General features: G+C 37.4%; 1 pseudogene; it reads right to left on the reverse strand.

The window, feature by feature from the left end:
• Positions 1-4,745: 4,745 nt before the first annotated feature.
• On the reverse strand, positions 4,746-14,140 carry LOC122749807 (annotated as a pseudogene).
• Positions 14,141-19,168: the final 5,028 nt, after the last annotated feature.

Below are 19,168 nucleotides of genomic sequence, written 5' to 3' on the forward strand. Positions count from 1 at the left end.
CCTTTTTCAAAATTACTATTGTTGTTTCCCTCCATTCTAATCCCTTCCCCATGATATTTACTCTATTATCGATCTTCTTTTACCCTATCCCTCTTCAAAAGGGATTTGCTTCTGACTGTCCCTTCCCCCAATTTGACCTCCCTTCTTTTGCCTCTCCCTCTTTATCCCCTTCCCTTCCTATTTTCCTGCAGTTTAGATTACTCCAACCAATTGAGTATGGATGTTATTCCCTCCTTCAGCCAATAGTGATGAGATTAAGGTCTTTCAGATAATTCTGATGAGTGTTAGGCTCATTTACTGGCCAGTTTAAATAGATTACTCCACCCAATTGGGTGTGTGTTAATCTCTTCTTGAACTAACTCTGATGAGATTAAGGACTTTGAGCCTATTCTGATGAGTGTAAAGTTCATTTACTGCCATACTCCTCCCCCATCTCTTCCCCCACTCCATAAGCCTTTTCCTGTTCCTTTCATGGGGGGATTTCACCCCATGCTACCTCTCCCCAGTGCATTCCTCTCACCCCTCAATTTTCCCCTAAAGATGTCATCATGGGGCAGCTAGATAACACAGTGAACAAAGCATCCATCCTGTAGCCAGGAGGACCCCAGCCCCATTCCGGGATCAGACACAAGACATTCCCCCATTGCAAGAACCTAGACATGTCACCTAACTTCAACTTTTTTTTTTTGGGGGGGGGAGGCAATGAGTGTTAAGTGCATTGCCCAGGGTCTCACAGCTAGTAAGTGTCAAATGTCTGAGGCTGAATTTGAACTCAGATCTTCCTGAATACAAGGCTGGTGCTTTATCCACCGTGCCACCTAGCTGCCCCTTAATTCCAACTTTTTGTGGTTTTCTAGGGTCTTGTATTTGAAAGTTAAATTTTCCTGGGAGTTTTGTTTTTGGAATCTCTTTTAGGAGATGATTGGTGGATTCTTTCAATTTCATTTTTCCATGCTGATTTCTTGGAAGATGATTTTGAAGCTCTTACCTTGATCATGCTTTTCAGGTAGTCCAATAATTTTCAAATGATTTCTCCTAGATCTATTTTCTCGGTCAGCAGTTTTTCCAAGAAGATATTTCATATTGCCCTCCATTGTTTTATTCACTTGGATTTGTTTTATTGTGTCTCATAAAGTCACTAGCTTTTATTTGTTCAATACTAATTCTTAGGCAATTATTTTTGTCAGAGAGCTTTTCTATCCCCTTTTTCATTTGGCTTTTGAAGCTGTTGACTTTTTTTTCATGTCTTTCCTGCTTCACCTTCATTTCTCTTCCCAGATTTTCCTCTAGCACTCTAGCCTTATCTCAAAGTCCTTTTTGAGCACCTCTATGGTCTGAAACCAATTCATATTTTTCTTGGAAGCTTTAACTATAGGGCCCCTGACACAAAAAAGCTATTTTAAAAAGTAGTGTAAAAGTGGATTGCTAGTTTTGGAGAAAGGAAGACAAAAGTTCATGGCCTACTTCCAACAAACCTTGACTATGTTATTCTAGGACAGGCAAACTTCCCCAAGTAGCTCTAAAAGATTACATGTGAAAGAGGAGTCATTTGTTGGCCATATGTAGAATGCATTTTCTATTCTGACAAACCTAACCAATGGAATAAGAAATCCTTCACAAATATTGTGATGTGGGTTTCAAAAATAAATTTATAAATGCAAACAAACACACACACATGTGTTTTCAAACAAGAATACCTACTTTAAAATTATTCTTTTTTTGTGGGGCAATGAGGGTTAAGTGACTTGCCCAGGGTCACACAGCTAGTAAGTGTCAAGGGTCTGAGGCCAGATTTGAACTTAGGTCCTCCTGAATCCAGGCCTGGTGCTCTATCCACTGCGCCACCTAGCTGCCCCCAAAATGATTCTTTTTTAACAGCCTGGTTAGCCATTTATAAAATATTGATAATTTAGACTTCAATACTGCATAGGAAAAGTGATGAATCAATCATAATGATTGTTTGTTTTACTATAATGACAATCTTGGTTTACCTAGAACACTGGTAATTATTATTTAAAAGTAAGGTGGTTTCATGGAAGCAATTTAATTTTTAAAAATTAATTTTACTCTCTCCACCAAATACAATCATAGAAAATCACAAATACAATATTTTCAGTGTGTCAAAAGCATCAGGGTCATTTGTTGACTTGTAGATTAAGTCTATGTGGCATCAGATTTTGCATCGTGTATGGAATCACAACATTTCAGAAAGTAATCCTAACAGATTGATTCCTTGACTACAAGAAGCTTTTGAGGCCAGAAGATTAGTTAATTTATTATTATTATTATTTTAATTAATATAATTATTATATAATATAATTATTAATTAATATAATAATTAATTATTAGTATTAGTTAATTTATTGAGTTCAATATCAAGATCTCCTCAATACTAGGTTACACTATTTCCCTAGATTTGCTGCTCATATTACTTCATCAGTCTGTGACTAAACACTTAGACTTTTCATATATATTTATCTATATTTTATTCTTATCATATATATATATCAATTCTTATCATATATATGAAATAGTATATATGCATGCATATATGTGTATATGTATACATGCACATATACATATATATTTATTTACATATACATATATATCCTACCTCCCTTCCTCTGACTTATAGTTGTTATATGTATTTAATTTCTGGACCACTCTTTTAACTCCAGATCCCTCAGCTTTTCCTTAATCACTGGCCATTTCCAGACTCACATGGCTACTATGAGTAGGTCCTACCCTTGGCCTTTATCCTTGCCTTGGTCATCCCTGAGCTGCCTCCATGCTTTATAAGCATGACCCAATGCCAGCCAGAGTCCTAGTGCTGATGAATGGAGAGTATGGGCAAGAAATGTGGTGGTAATTTAATGAACAATTAATTCCAAAACCAGTATTTCAAATAAATTTAGGACTGGAAGAGACCTTAATAGGTCGTTAAGGCCATTTCTCTCCTTTGAGGCAGAATCATGTACCTACACACCATTTTAGATGCATTAAAAAGCTACACAAATCATAAAAACCTCCTAGTGATATATACCTTTTCCTAACCTTACTATATAAGGTAGGAAGGTATTAACCCTGACTGGCCAATCATGTTTTGTTTTATAAGGTAAAATTTGATGCTCCCAGCAGTCAGTTCATTTCTCCTTTTTTATTGTTCTGAGGAGCTTGGCAAAAACAGCAGCATTACTCCTAGGGTTCCTTTACTACTTGATGTTTTAAATAACTCCAAAATCTGGATAAGAAGAGTCCATAGGAAACAAAAAGCAAGGGAATTCCAGTAAGAGGGATACAAGAGGGAATGGATAAAAACCCATTCTTGGCAGCTAAAACTGCTAAATAGGTATATTAAAAAAATAAATAAATAAATAAAATTATAATAAGTATCACCACCACCATGACAACAATGACTACAAGTAACCTGAGAAGGTGAAAAACAAACAAAAGTAAAAATCTCAGTGTGAAGAAAAAAGTCTACAAGGAAGCTGCCCATTTCTTTTAGGGAAAAAAATGGGATCAAGGGAAAGTGCTAGGCCTTTATCAGTTTTGGAATAAAAATAAGGACCTTAACATAGTGAGGAAAATGAAATAGTATGCTTCAATCAGCATTCAGATTCCATAGTTCTTTCTTCTGTATGTGAGAGCATTTTTCTTCCTAAGTCTTTTGGCATTGTCCTGGATGATTGTATTGCTGAGTAGAGATGTCTTTCACAGTTGATCATCACACAATGTTGTTGATACTCTGTACAATGTTTTCTTGGTTCTGCTCATTTCATTCAGCATCAATTCATGTAAGTCTTTCCAGGTTTTTCTGAAATCTTCCTGCTCATCATTTCTTACAGCACAATAGTATTCCATTGCATTTATACACCACAACTTGTTCAGCCATTCTCCAATTAACGGGCATCCCCTCAATTTCCAATTCTTTTTCACCACAAAAAGAACAGCTATAAATATTTTGTACATATGGTTCCTTTTCCCTTTTTAAAGATCTCTTTGAGATATACACCTAGTAGTGGTTTTGCTTGCTTCAAAGTTATACAGCCTTTTGGGAATGGTTTCAATTTGCTCTCCAGGATGGTTGGATCAGTTCAAAGCTCCACCAGTAGTTCATTAGCAGTCCATTTTCCCATCTCCTCCAACATTTATTATTTTCCTCTTTTTTTATATTAGACAATTGGATAGATATGAGGTGGCACCTCAAAGTAGTTTTAATTTACATTTCTCTAATGAAGAGTGATTGAGAACAATTTTTTTTTCATATGGTTGTAAATAGCTTTCCTTTTTTCATCTAAAAAGTTCCTGTTCATATACTTTGACCATTTCTCAATTGGGGAATTACTTGCAATGCTGTATTTTTAATTCACTTGTCTCTAGATATATTTTAGATATGAGGTCTTTATCAGAGACACTGGTTGTGAAAATCATTTCCCAGCTTTCTGCTTTCCTTCTCAGCGTGTTTGTGTTTTCTTTTCTATAGTGGATAGATAGGCCAAACACTTCTTGTTTATTTGTTTGGTGGGACAATGAGGGTTAAGTGACTTGCGTAGGGTCACACAGCTAGTAAGTGTCAAGGGTCTGAGGCCGGATTTGAACTCAGGTCCTCCTGAATACAGGACCAGTGCTTTATCCATGGTGCCACCTAGCTTCCCCTAGGCCAAACACTTTCGAGTGATTGTAGATGTCTTCAAGGAAGCTCTGCAATTTTCTGTGTCATTGACCCTTTCTTAGAATAACAATTAAAGTGTCCAGATGGTCAAGTTTCTTCTTCTCAAAGTTGGAGGGTGCTTGAAAAATATGGAATTCAAAAGAAACCTTGAGCAATCATCTCTTTTCCTTTTTGCATCATTAGGATCTTGTTTCAGTCTAGCAGATCAAGCAAATTGCAACACCATGGGTTTTCCAAAAAGTACATATCCATTAGCTTCTTTTAAAGCTTTAGCCAAAGCCCTTTCATCTGGAAATCCAATAAAAACTTCTCTTTTCATGTGACCTTCTTTCATCAAGTGTATGTCAAACATGATTCATTAAGTTTGTGATGAAAAGTCAACATATCTTCCAAAAGTAAACTTAAGATCATTTTCTTCACCTTGCTTTGATAAGTTCTTTACACAAATCATACAGTTTGGATGTCCTGGTTCATAACTTCTGAAAACTGAAAGTGTTTCCATTTTGTCTTTAGAAATTCTGTCTTTTTCCAACTCTTTTCTAGAGGCAAATTCTGCTGGTATCTCATCTGAATATTCTTGAATCTCCTCTTTTTCATTCAGAATTAGAGTTGGTAAAAGATCTTTTCAAATCCTTCATTCTATCTCCAGGAGCAGATAAATCACTATTTTGTTCTCCCTCCAAATCTTTTACAAATGCAGAAGGTATCCCAGAAGATATGTTGAATTCTATTTTTTTTAATGGTCTACAGGTTAAGGCTGCTCAAACACATCTGAAGGCAAAAGTGCAGGGTATAAATTATTTTGTGAAGTAGATGCCATATTCAACATGTCCTTTATTTTTTGCCTTTTCTTTACATAGTGTGGCTTTATAGTTGTTGGTCTATGGGGTTGAAAATTAGCTAATTCCATCAGTTTCCTCATCCTCTCTCAAGCTTCATCATCACTACTTTCATATTCTGATTCTTCTCCACTAGATGCTTCATTTTCTTCTGCTGCAAGTGGCAAAGGAGGTACAGGAGGAAGAGGTACATACACTTTATATACACTTCATACATGAGAGGTCAAACAGTAATTGGTCCAAAAAGTGTAGGTAAATTCATTTTGTTCACAAGGTGAAGTACCTGCACATAGAACTTAGGCACCCTTGCCAAGACACTTGCAATGTTGGCTAGTATCTGCTTGACGGTGGTGGACACAGGTATCTGAGGCATGGATTTAAAGGAAAAGTTAGCCAATGATTTGGTGTGATTCCATTTTCTAAGGTCAAACAACTTGGCTCTTGTTTTTCTTTATCTTCGCCAGACCTTTTCTTTTTTTCCCTCTGAATAAGAAGTTAGAGAAAGAAGCTTGGTCTTGTTCTTTTGCAAATTCAACAACTAAATCATGACCTAAAACTTTTAGCTGATGATGTCTTGACAATGCCTTTATCGCTTCTTTTTCATTAGAGAAAGTAGTAAAAACAGTGTGTTTCAAGCAGCCCTAGTCGGGCAGGACCCACATGGCCTGGGTACTGAAGTGCTTCATGAGATGTTTCTTTTCCTCTGCTGTCAGCTCATTAGGCAAATGCTTCACCAGGAGGGTCCTGTTGACCCGAGGCAAGGACAGCGTTGAGCAGCTCCTGCTGGCCCTACCCCAGCGAAGCCAACTCCTTCTCCATCCCCTCCTCAGGCGCCGCCACCTCCAGCAGAAACTATGGTAACAGGAACAAGAGAGGACAAGCTCAGAGGGCGGCTTCAGAACTACACAACCAGCAGTGCAGCCTCAGTGAAGACAATGCGAGAAATGGGGCATCTTCTGGTGAGGCCCTCATGGACTAATGAGCTGAGTATATGCGAAAAGGGTGCCTGGCGTTCGACAGCAGGGATTGTGACCAACAAGTTCTTCAAAAGCAAAAGGTGAAGAGCCGAGTTCTCGAATGACCTAAGCAAGACTTGTATTTTCAAAAACATTCTAGGTTTTTGAGAATCGGGGGGCAAGCAAGAGTTCTGCTTTCATTAAAAAGTCCAGGGGACTTGGTTTAACCTCCCTTTCTCCAGAGAGTGACTGGCTATCTTTACTCATGTGCAATGCTGGTTGGGCTCCCTTGTCCAAGATGTACTTCAAATACTCTGCAGAGGGTCTTCAATGAGTCTGCAAGGTTATTTAGAGATTTTGTAGTCTGGACTTTTCCTTTTGCATTTTAGGAAACCAAGGCCCAAAAAAGCGTATGAGAGAACTAGCTGTCTTGTTAGATAAGTGTGCTGGACATCAGAGTCAAGTCAGGAAGACTAGTTCAAATCTTGCCTCAGAACTCAACTGTGTGAGTTTAGACGAATTGTTTAACCTCTATGCATTTTTTTTCATCAGTAAAATAAGAAACTCATTGACAGCCAAAGACCCTTCCAGCTCCTGGCCAGTGTAATCTACATGTCCCCAATACACTTACTTAAGAAGGTATCCTCCACAACTTAGGAGTTTTTTTTTTTCTTTTTTGAGCTCCTGGTGATGAGAAATACTACCAAGGCTGATTGATTTTTGCAGGATAATGAGATTTTCCTAGTAATGACCTTCCTCAGACATAGTGGAGAAGTCAGATGTGTTAAAGTTGGGTAGCCAGGTGATGAATGTAATGGTATTAGCTAAGTTCCTTGATGTAAAATTACTCAATTTCAGCACTGGTCCCCAGAACCTCAAAACTGTTCTTGTTAGCATGGCATGGATCATGGATGTCTGAACTAGAGGAAGGGGTAGGACAAAGGATGAAGGAAAACAAACAACAGGTATCAGTACTAGTTTCCTGGTTTCCCAGAAAGTTACTTGGGCACAGTTCCTTGGAAGGGATCATCCCTTTAGAAGCTAATTAAAACCTCCTGGGGCATCTGAAATCTCATGCAAAACTGTCTCAGATGATGGAGTTGACAAGGTGCCATGATCAATCAGAACGGCCTACTTGGGTATGTTTTAGCAACATGTAATATAAAAATAAGATAAATATGATATTAAAAGATCCCTCTCTTTTCCTCAAATATTTACTTTGGTGGATTATAAAAATTCTAGTTTTCCTCTTTTCACTATCCTCCTTGGGTGGGAACTTATTTAAAGTGTACTCATTCAGAGGCCAAAAGGTAGAAGAAATGGGGCAATATGAAGCTGCCGTTGACATAACAGCTTTAAGCCCTTAATATGACTGGCCCTAGCTAATTGCCCCAACTTCATAAAAGAAAAACAACAACAAAAAGCAATAGAAATAGTATGGTTCAATCTGCATCTAGATTCCACAGTTCTTTTGGAGAGCATTTTCCATCATGATTCCTTTGGAACTAACTTGGACAATTGTATCACTGAGAAGAATAAAGTCTATCACAGTTGATCTATATATAATGTTGTTGATATTGTGTACAATGTTCTCCTGGTTCTGCTCATCTCACTCATCATCTGTTCATGCAAGTCCTTCCAGGTTTCTCTGAAATCTGCCACCTTGTCCTTTCTTAAAGCACAATAGTATTCCATTACATTCATATACTACAACTTGTTCATCCATTACCCAATTGATGGGCAACCCCTCAATTTCCAATTCCTTGTCAGCACAAAAAGAGCAGCTATAAATATTTTTTGTACTTGTGGATCCTTTTCCCTTTTTTATGATCTCTTTGGAAAAAAAAGACCTAATAGTTATATTGCTGGATCAAAGGGTATGCACAGCTTTATAGCCCTTTGGGCATAGTTCCAAACTGCTTGCCAGAATGGTTGGATCAGTTCACAGCTCCACCAACAATGCATTAATGTTGCAATTTTTGCACAACTTCTCCAACATTTATTATTTTCCTTTTTTGTCATATTAGCTAATCTGATAGGTGCCAGGTGGTAACTCAGAGTTGTTGTAATTTGCATTTCTCTAATCAGTAGTGATTTAGAGCACTTTTTCATATGGCAATAGATAGGTTTGATTTCTTCATCAGAAAACTGTGTGTTCAAATCTTTTGACCATTTCTCAATTGGAGAATGACTTGGATTCTTATAAATTTGATTTAGTTCCCAATATATTGTAGGAATTAGGCCTTTATCAAAAATATTGTCTATAAAAACTTTTCCCAGTTTTCTGCCTCCCTTCTAATTTTGGATACATTGCTTCTGTTTGTACAAAACCTTTTTAGTTTAATGTAATCAAAATCATCCATTTTGTATTTCATAATATTATCTATTTCTTGTTTGGTCATAAACTCTTCTCCTTTCCAAAGATCAGAGAGGTAAAATATTCCTTCCTCTCCTAATTTACTGATGGTATCACCTTTTATGTCTAAGTCATGTACCCATTTTGACGTTATTTTAGTATAAGGTGCAAGATGTTGGTCTATGCCTAGTTTCTGATATACTATCTTCTAGTTTTCCCAGCAGTTTTTGTTGAATATTGAGTTCCTATCCCAGAAACTGGAGTCTTTCAGTTTATCAAACAGTAAATTACTGAAATTATTTACTACTGTGTCTCCTGTGCTGAACCTATTCCATTGATCCACCACTCTATTCCTTAGCCAGTACCAAGTAGCTTTGATGAATGCCATTTTATAGTAAAGCTTCAAATTTGGTACAGCTAGCCCACCATCCTGTGCATTTTATTTCATTAGTTCCTTTGATATTCTTGACTTTTTGTTTTTACAGACAAACTTTGTTATTATTTTTTCTAACTCTAAAAAATAATTTTTAGGTATTGTGATGTTTAAATTCTAATGTGGGTCCTTACCTTCCCCCCCACCCCAGTTTTTTACTGATAAATTCAGCAAGAGTTTAGGCTTTTAAGTATTTATTAAAGAGTAAAGACAACACATAGGATCCTGTAAGGCCAGAAAAGTCTATCTATTTTCTTCTCTTTTTCTCCATCTGCCTTTTCTCTGTCTCCCACCAAGCCAAAGTCCCCAGTGAAAAGAGGGACCCTCTTTTCCTAGCAGCCCACATGAAGTTCTGCCATCAAATCAAAATCCCAGGATGAAAAGAGAGCAATCTTCCACTGTTTCTCCCAGAAGCCCTCTGCGAAACAGGAAGCAGGGCCATCCACACACATCTCCAAGCTAATTAGCAGGTAGCTTTGACTGACATGACTACAGGCAGTTCTATAGACATAACTTCCAGATGACAAGTCACATGTGGATGCCAAGTCACATGCTTTCTCCTCAAGGTGGCAGACAGAGAAAAAGAGAGGTGGCAGAACTTCACAGTTTGGCTTACCACAAAGAGCAAAAATGGACCTCAATCTTCTGTTCTTCCAGGGGGTAAGAAATATGTTTTCCCCTAGCCTGTCCCTTTAAATTCCAAAGTACTGCTAAGTACTGAATGTTTTCGCTTTAAATGTTAAATGGGTTTTTTAAACTTCTTAAGTACCAGTTTCCTAACTTTAGCTTGGCTTATCAGACAAACAGGGGAAAAGGCCATGTTGATGCTTGGTCAGTTTGAATTTCATGAATATATTTTTCATTTCTATTCGTAGTTTTGCTGGGCTTTGTTATGTGGTATGGAAAGTTCTGCATGTCATGGAGAAGATTAGAATGAGTATTATTTCCCAGGATCCCCCATCATAAAAACCTCAAATAACAATTAATTCTTTACATTAGGAAAGCTACTCATAGATTGGGATAAGGGAAAACTTATAACAAAAACAAACATGACCAAAGGAAAGCTTATAGAACTGTGTTTTTTGGGCATAAAGCATTACAGGAAGAATGGCCCAAACATGGGTCATTTAATCCCCAAACATTGAGGCATTTTCAAAGAATCCCATGCCAATGTCCACCTGAACATGCACTTTATTGGAAAATCTGTGTCCGAGTGAGCAGGGATTATGATACAGGGGATATAGGACAAAGAGAATCCATGCCCCAGTTTAAATCTGAGCCTGTTTTTCAGACTGAAACAATAAATGACCCAATTCAATCCAAGCCCAAACTTGAATGCAAGGCCTCTCAGACTGAAAACCAAATGACCCAACTCCTATTCCCTCTCTCTATTTCCTCCATGCCAACCAAACAAATAAATAATAAACAAATGATTCACCTGTAGAGGAGACAGATAAGATCAAAATTTTACCCCTTCAGGAGGTCCTCACCATGGTTAAAAAGGTGCTATATGAAAGCTCAGACAACACAAACCTTTTGTGCCCAAATATTTGATTTCATGGAAACAAAGTATTCCTAAATTTGATGAGGATCCCACAGCAGTTATCAGCCAGTTTAGGGAAAATTTTAAGGGATATCAGCCCACTTGGAATGATGTTACCGATCTCATAGAAATCATATTATCCCCAGGGGAAAGGGCTAATATAATGGCCACAGCAAACTCCTTAGAAACATCAGGAAATTTGCTTTTGGATGGCATTTAAAAGACCCTGACTGGGACCCCAACATCCCTGAGCATTTTGATAAGTTGCAGGAAGAAAGGGAAACTTTGTTGAAGGCAATGGAATCCTGTGCTAGAAAGACTGATAACTGGCAAAAACAATTTAGATACAGTTCAAGAACCTAATGAGAGACCTAATAGAATCTATGACAGATTGTGTACACAAGCCAGGCAATATGCTAGACTAGACCCATTAGATGCTAGCGATGCCCATGTTATCTGTTCTCATTTTATATGTGAGTCCTTATCAGAAATATGGAAATATTTTGAAAGGCAGTATCCAGGTTGAAATGCTTTGAGCCCTGACAGACTTAAAGAAATAGCAACATATATTTATGAAGGAAATGAGAGGGAAGAAAGGAGCAGACAGGGCATTTTAACTCCACTACAAGAAACAACAAGGCAGTGAGGCTGGGTAGTTGAGAATCACTATCAACCCCAGTGTTGCTATTAGCCTCCTAAATTTTACTATTACTGCAATAGACAGGGGAGAAGGGGGAGAAAGCATGTGACTTGGAGTCTGGAAGTTATGTCTGTAGAACTGCCTGTAGTCATGTCAATCAAAGCTACCAGCCAATTAGCTTGGAGCTGTGTGTGGACAACCCTGCTTCCTGTTTCACAGAGGGCTTCTTAGAGAAATGGTGGAAGATCACTATCTTGTCATCCTGGGATTTTGGTGTGGTGGCAGAACTTCATGTGGGCTGCTAGGAAAGGAGGGTACCTCTTTTCACTGGGGACTTTGGCTTGGTGGGAGACCGAGAAAAGGTAGACAGACAAAAAGAGAGGAAAGTAGATAGAAAGTAGATAGACTTTTCTAGTGTTACAGGATCACATGTGTTGTCTTTACTCTTTAATAAATCTTTAAAAGCCTAAACTCTTGTTGAATTTATCAGTAAATCTTAGCCAGTTTCCCCCAAAAAACTGGGGGGCAGGTAGGCACCTACATTAGAATTTAAACATCACAGCTGTCTGACTGGTATGGCACTGAATAAGTAGATTAATTTAGGTAGAATTGACATTTTTATTATATTAGCTCAGCCTATCCATGAGCAATTGATATCTTTCCAATTATTTAGATCTTATTTGATTTGTGTCAAAGTGTTTTGTAATCGTGTTCATAGAGTTCATGGGTTTGTCTTGGCAAGTAGACTCCCAAGTATTTTATATTGTCTACTGTTACTTTAAATGCAATGTCTCTTTCTATCTCTTGCTGCTGGACTTTGTTGGTTATATATAGAACTGCTGATGATTTATGGGGATTTATTTTATATTCTGCTACTTTGTTAAAATTGTTAATTGTATCAAGAACTGTTTTAGTTAATTCTATAGGATTCTCGAATTATACCATCATATCATCTGCAAAGAATGAGAGTTTAGTTTCCTCCTTGCCCACTGTAATTCCTTTAATTCCATTTTTTCTTCTCTTATTGCTAAAGCTAACATTTCTAGTATAATATGAAATAATAGAGGTCATAAGGGACATCCCTGTTTCACCCCTGATCTTATTGGGAAGGTCTATAAGTTATCTCCATTATATATAATGTTTGCATATGGTTTTAGGTAGATACTACTTATTATTTTAAGGAAAGCTCCTCCTATTCCTATGCTCTCTATTGCTTTTATTAGGAATGGGTGTTGTATTTTTTCAAAAGCTTTCTCTGCATCTATTGAGATAATCATATTATTTTGGTAAATTTTCTCATTGATATGGTTGATTATGTTGATAGTTTTCCTAATGTTGAACCAGCCCTGAATTCCTGGTATAAATCCCACCTGGTCATAGTGTATTATCCAGATGATCACTTGCTGAAATCTCCTTGATATGTTATTTAAGATGTTTGCATCAATATTCATTAGGGAGGGGGGCCAGCTAGGTGGAGCAGTGGATAAGGCACCAGCCCTGTATTCAGGAGGACCTGAGTTCAAATCCAGCCTCAGATGCTTGACACTTACTAACTGTGTGACGCTGAGAAAGTCACTTAACCCTCATTGCCCTGCCATAAAAAAATCATTAGGGAAATTGCTGGGTTATAGATTCTTGACTGCATTCCTAGGTCCTTTGCCTTCCAGAATATCATATTCCAATACTTGCAATCCTTTAATGTTGAAGCTGCCAGGTACTTTGCAATCCTGGCTGTCGCTCCATGATATTTAAACTGTTTCTTTCTGGTCGCTTGGATTATTTTCTCCTTCACCTGATAATTCTGGAATTTGGCTACAATATTCCTGGGTGTTTTCCTTTTGGGTTCTCTTTCAGGAGGTGATCAGTGGATTTTTTCAATGAAGATTTTTATCCTCTGATTCTATGATATCAGGGCAGTTCTCCTTAATAATTTCCTGGAATATGGTGTCTAGATTCTTTTTCTGGTCATGGATTTCAGGCATTCCAATGATTCTCAAATTGTCTCTCCTTGATCTGTTTTCCAGATCAGTTGTCTTTCCAATGAGGTATTTCACATTTTCTTCTATTTTTTCATTCTTTTGATTCTGCTTGACTTATTCCTGGTATTTCATGGAGTCATTAGCTTTCAACTGTCCAATTTTAATTATTAAGGTATTGTTTTCTTCAGTCAGATTATGCTCCTCCTTTTCTATTTGGCCAAATGAATTTTTTAAGGAATTATTTTCTTCACTCAATCTTTGTGCTTCCTTTTGCAAGCTGTTGATTCTTTTATCATAATTTTCTTGTTTTGTTTTCATTTATATCCCTATTTTTTCTTCTACATCTCTCAAGTGATTATTTTAAATCATTTTTGAGCTCTTCCAAGAAGGTTATTTGTTCTTGAAACCAATTCATCTTCCCTCTTGAGGCTTTCCATGTAGGCAATTTGAGAGTATTGTCCTCATATGAGTTTGTGTTTAGCTCTTCCTTGTTGACACAGAATACTCAATGGTAAGAGCTCTTTTTTGTTTCTTACTCATATTGCAGCTTTTTTTAAAAGTTGAGATCTGCTCCTGGGACACCAGGGTCCCTGTTTCAGGCTTCTTGTGCTGGGAGATAGGGGCTGTGTCACTGACTTTCTACTCTCAGGCCTCTATAGCTTGTGGATTTCTCACCTCCCTGGGATTGCTCCTTGTGCTTGCTCCAGGCATGCTGGCATAGCCTAGGCCTGGTTGCACCTGTCCTATGGGTGGACTTCTAGCTGGCAGTGTGGCCTCTCAGCTGGTGCTGGTGGATCTTACCACTGGCCTGATGTGCCACCAACTTGCTAAGCCAGAATCAAGGGGCTTCAGTTGCTTGGCTGTGGCATAGAGCTTTCTGCTGACTTCCACCAAACCCCTCCATTCTGTGCTGAGGTGCCCTGAGCTCCCCTTGTGCCTGAGTGCGACTGACTTTTCCTTCTAAGTAATCACTTGTTGGAATATTGTGTCTCTCAGTGTTTTTGTAGGTTCTGTAGTTTCAGAGTCCATTTAGAAGCTTGGTTTAAGGTTCTTTTTGAGGGAATTGAAGAAGAGCTCAGGCAATTTGCTGGCTTCTCTCTGCCATCTTGGCTCTGCCTCCTCTGATTCTTCTTTCAAAACATGACTAATGTGGAAATGTTTAGCATGATTATACATATATCAGATTGCTAGCTGTTTTGGGGAAGGGGGAGGTAGGGGAGAGAAGGAGAAATATTTGGAACGCAAAATCTGATAAAAATGAATGAAAAAATAACATTATAGAATGATAGAGCCAACTAAGTGGCACAGCAGATGGAGTGCTTGCTAATAGAGCTAGAAAGACATCTTCCTGAGTTCATATTCATATCTATCCTCAGACACTTATTAGCTGTGTGACTCTGGTCAAGTCACTTAACCCTGTTTTCCTCAGTTTCCTCCTCTATAAAATGAACTAGAGAAGTAAATGGCAAATTATTCCAATATCTATGCCAAGAAAACCCCAAATGGGATCATAAGGAGTCTGACAGGACCGAAAAACAATTGGACTGAATGAATTGTATAGTTTTATTTCATTGATTGATATGGATCTATAGTTTCCTATGTGCTGAAATGACTTATAAAATAAAAGTTTATGAATGTATGAATAGATTCAAGCTACAGAGTTTTAATATATTAATACTAATATTAGTGTAATAATCACATCTCAGTCTCAATATATTCCCAACCTGAGTGCTAAATGTTCAATTAAAGTGAAAATATTTCATCTATGATTTTGGATAAAAAATGGTTTAAAATTCTAATGATGTTTTATTTTTATAAAGGCACTGCTATGATGTTATACCACTAATTAGAATTAGATAATTAGAAGAAGATGGAACATTTGACTTTCCTGACTGACATAGAATCATCTAATGAATAGCATTCTGGTAACTAGGCAGCTTGGGGAATATATCTGAAATAATTCTGAACTGTTAGGTTAGAAGAATTTCAATATATATTTGTTTTTAGTGAAACATGCTATTCTGCCAAAAGGTTGATTCTTTTATATCTAAATAATATCAGGGGAGTAACTGTTCACTTAAATAATGAAGCAGATTGGGTTTTCATGATTGATCTTCAGTGACTGTCACAGTGATTCTGTGAATATGCTTCACTGCTGAAATACAGAGGAAAATCATGAATATCACATGGAAATAGTGAGTCTCCCCTCAGAGTAATTTAATATCTTTAAATCCCAATATTGTCACCTATGTAAAAGGGGTAATAAATCTTTTAATTCTCCACTTTCCATCAATAGCTTTGCTTGGTGAATTCCAGTGAATACCATGGTCCACCCGGCATAGGCAGAGCACCTGAAACCTCATCATCATGCTGAGTGACCCAATTTTGAATATTCAACCCACTTCTCAACAACTTCAGGTTCTTCTTCCCTCTAATTAGAGGGCTAAAGTTTGTGACATTATAGATCCCCACCCCCACCCCAGCAAAAGTTTCCATTATCAAGGTCAGGGATCTGATCATTCCAACTAACTTCCCACATTCCATAAGTAGCAGTTTTTGGTTTGAATTCCAATAAACATTAAATCTTCTCACCATATATCTCCTAAGGCCCTTTCCCTTTCCAGTTTTCTTCTGTGTTGTTTTTCCCCATTAGATTATTAGTTCTTTGAAGGAAAGAACTTCCTTCCTTCCTTCCCAGATAAGGATTTAATATCCAATTTATACAGATTAATAACACACATACAGAGAATGATAGCTGGCACGGATGGATAGATCCATATAGGGTTTTTGAGGAAGCAACCAATAGACAGGTAGAGATTGAAGATTAATGAAAGATTGAGCATAATAGAGAAGGCAATCTACCAGAAAGTATGAGATGGTATGAGATCAGTTTTCTATGCAGAGATATTTCCTTGGTACAGAGAAAAGCCCTCTTTGTGTAAGATAGGGGTGGAGAAGGAAATATTACAAGAAGACATCTGAGTCATGTCAGATGAGGAGGAAGGAAGTTGAGAGAGCTCCTGCCAAATGCCCTCACATTTTTTTCAGTAAAATGTGAGGCAAGGTTCTCAGCTGAGAGAGTGGGGTGGAGTGGGAGCTAGGAGAATAATTTAAGCTTAGAATTATGAAGCATAGATGTTTTCAACCTGGGCACTAAAATCACTTACTACCACTAACTTCTGGGTAGTTTTTCAAGACAATAGCATATTCCACAAACCACATGACTTTAAGATAAATAGCATTTTTTTTTCAAAGCATCTACTTTTACTCCTACATAAAGCAATAATTGTTTTCTCCCTTCATGACAAAGTTTATACGGTTTCCATCAGAACCATTACCACAGAAGACTTTTCTTCCTTAATAGACATTACTTGACATTTTTGTTATAATGCTAGAAAATAAAAGTAGTTTGTAATGTGTTCAGAATTGTCATCCCTTTTTAGTTATAGCAGCACTTAAGTGTCATGTTAAGCCTGAGGCAGGAGACTCTTTAAAATGACCAGTTCTATCTGGAATTGTGTTTACTGTATGCCTTTCAAAGCCACAGTGCTGATTCCCATTCCTTATCAGGCAAGCCATGAAGTCTAACAGACTGCAGACTCAAGTTTCCCTTTCCAGGCAGTGTTGGGTCAGATCATTGTTTGTCATGACAAAGACTTTCTTGAATATTGCAGCTGGAATTTTTGTTTTGTTTTACTTAATAGAACTCTCCTGACTAATCATCAGCCATTTTCATTTCAGAGAAATCCTCCAAAGGTTACTCTGAGTAGCACACAGCACTTTAACCATCCCCACTTGCTTTTCATTCTCCTGGAACAAGTGATCCTGTTCAGTGGAACTGAAAAGGAAAAACAATGAAATAATGTTTTAGGGACCTTGTCACTCTGAGTTTGGTCCCAAGCAAGTTTCTTCATTCAAATTTCTGCTGCAATTTTGGAGGCAGGGAAATAGGGAGAACATTTGAGGATCTTTCTTAGCTATAGAAAGGGAACAATGACTCTTTCTGAGGAACACATAATATCTCTTTCAGGCAAGGTGGATAGAGAAAATTATTTTTTTCCAATGACCTGAGTCATTTCTTGTGACCTGAATAAATAATTGGCATTACTTTCATGAGTAAAAGCAAACTCATTCCCTCCTATTTCAATGAAAGAAAAAAATGCCTTATGTAGGACTTATGAACTCCCCTTTATCCAAATCATACATTAGGCACCCCTAGACAATGTAACCCATGTTCTAGGTACTCTGTTAAGTCATGAGTCCCTATTGATATATCTTTCTTTACCAGTTATTGGGAAGTCATAAGTAATTCAAATCAAAGACTTTTGATAAAAGATTATTATTGTAACTCTGAATTGGACCCCCTGTTCTGGATACCAATTTTTAATTATGTCAATAAAGTAAATATTTTTGATAATCTTTGACCCAGTGGCCAACTAACAGTATATGTTGCATGGAGGTCAAAGACAGAAATAATGTTCCAGTGCTGATTTTGTAAAATGCTGTCCCTCACAGAAACTCTGTGAATTAACTAGAGCTTATAATTATCATCCCCATTATACAGAGGAGAAAAAGAAAGAAAAAAGAGAGAGAAAAAAAGGAAAAAAATACAGAGGAGAAAAACTGAGACTCAGAGAGTTAGCTGATTTGTGCAAGTCAAATGACTATTAAGAGATATAGCTAGGACTTGAACCCAAATCTACTGCAAACCTATGGCTTGGAAATTGGCTGTTACGTGTGCTTAGTGGTGTGGTGTTAAGTTATTAGCAGTGTCTTCTAGAAGGAAGAGATGTGGCACAATGGAATGAAAACAGACTATAGGCATAGATCAGTCATTTACTAATATGACCAAGGAAATTCCTTAGCCTTTCAGAATCTCCATTTCCTCATCATAAGATGTAACAATAACTTTTCTGCCTTCCTAATAATATGATGTCAGGGAAGTATTTTTATTTTTAAAATTTTTTTTGGGGGGGGGGTGAGGCAATTGGGGTTAAGTGACTTTCCCAGGGTCACAAAGCTAGTAATTGTTAGGTGTCTGAGGCTGGATTTGAACTCGGGTCCTCCTGAATCCCGGGTCAGTGCTCTATCCACTGTGCCACTCAGCTGCCCCAGGGAAGCATTTTTAAACTAAAAAGAAATATTTAAATTGACATCATTGAGGAAGTATTTTTTTTTATTTTAGCAATTAATGGAAGTTGCAAAAGCCAGGTTCTGCTTGATGAAAGAGGAGAAAAAGCTTCCTTCCAACTAAAACTGTCCCAAAGTGAAATATTATTCCATCTACAGGAAATGGCTTTCAGGCAGAGAGTAGATGGTCATTTGTAGAATAAGTTCTAGATGGATGGATGGCAAGTTGTGTATGTTCTAGAAGAGATTCTCAGGTCAGATTTTGACTAAATGGTTTCTGAATTTAAAACATAATTATCTAAATCTAATTTTCTGGAATACTGATTCCAAGCCTAGCTCTAATTATATTACTCTGCAATTTTTTAAAAGACCTCTTTCAAAAGTTAGCTAGGTCATACAGTGGATAAATCACTGGGCCAAAATTCAGGAAGACTGGATTTTAAATTGGCCCTAAACACTTATTAGCTGTGTAACCCTGAACAAGTTGCTTAATCTCTGTCTGCCTTAATTTCGTCAAATGTAAAATGGGGAAAATATTAACACCTACCTGCCAGGGTTGTTGTGAGGATCAAATGGGATGTTTGTAAGGCACTGAGCACACTTAATCTGGCACATAG

This window comes from Dromiciops gliroides, chromosome 1 (genome assembly GCF_019393635.1).
Source record: "Dromiciops gliroides isolate mDroGli1 chromosome 1, mDroGli1.pri, whole genome shotgun sequence".
Lineage (NCBI taxonomy): Eukaryota > Metazoa > Chordata > Mammalia > Microbiotheria > Microbiotheriidae > Dromiciops > Dromiciops gliroides.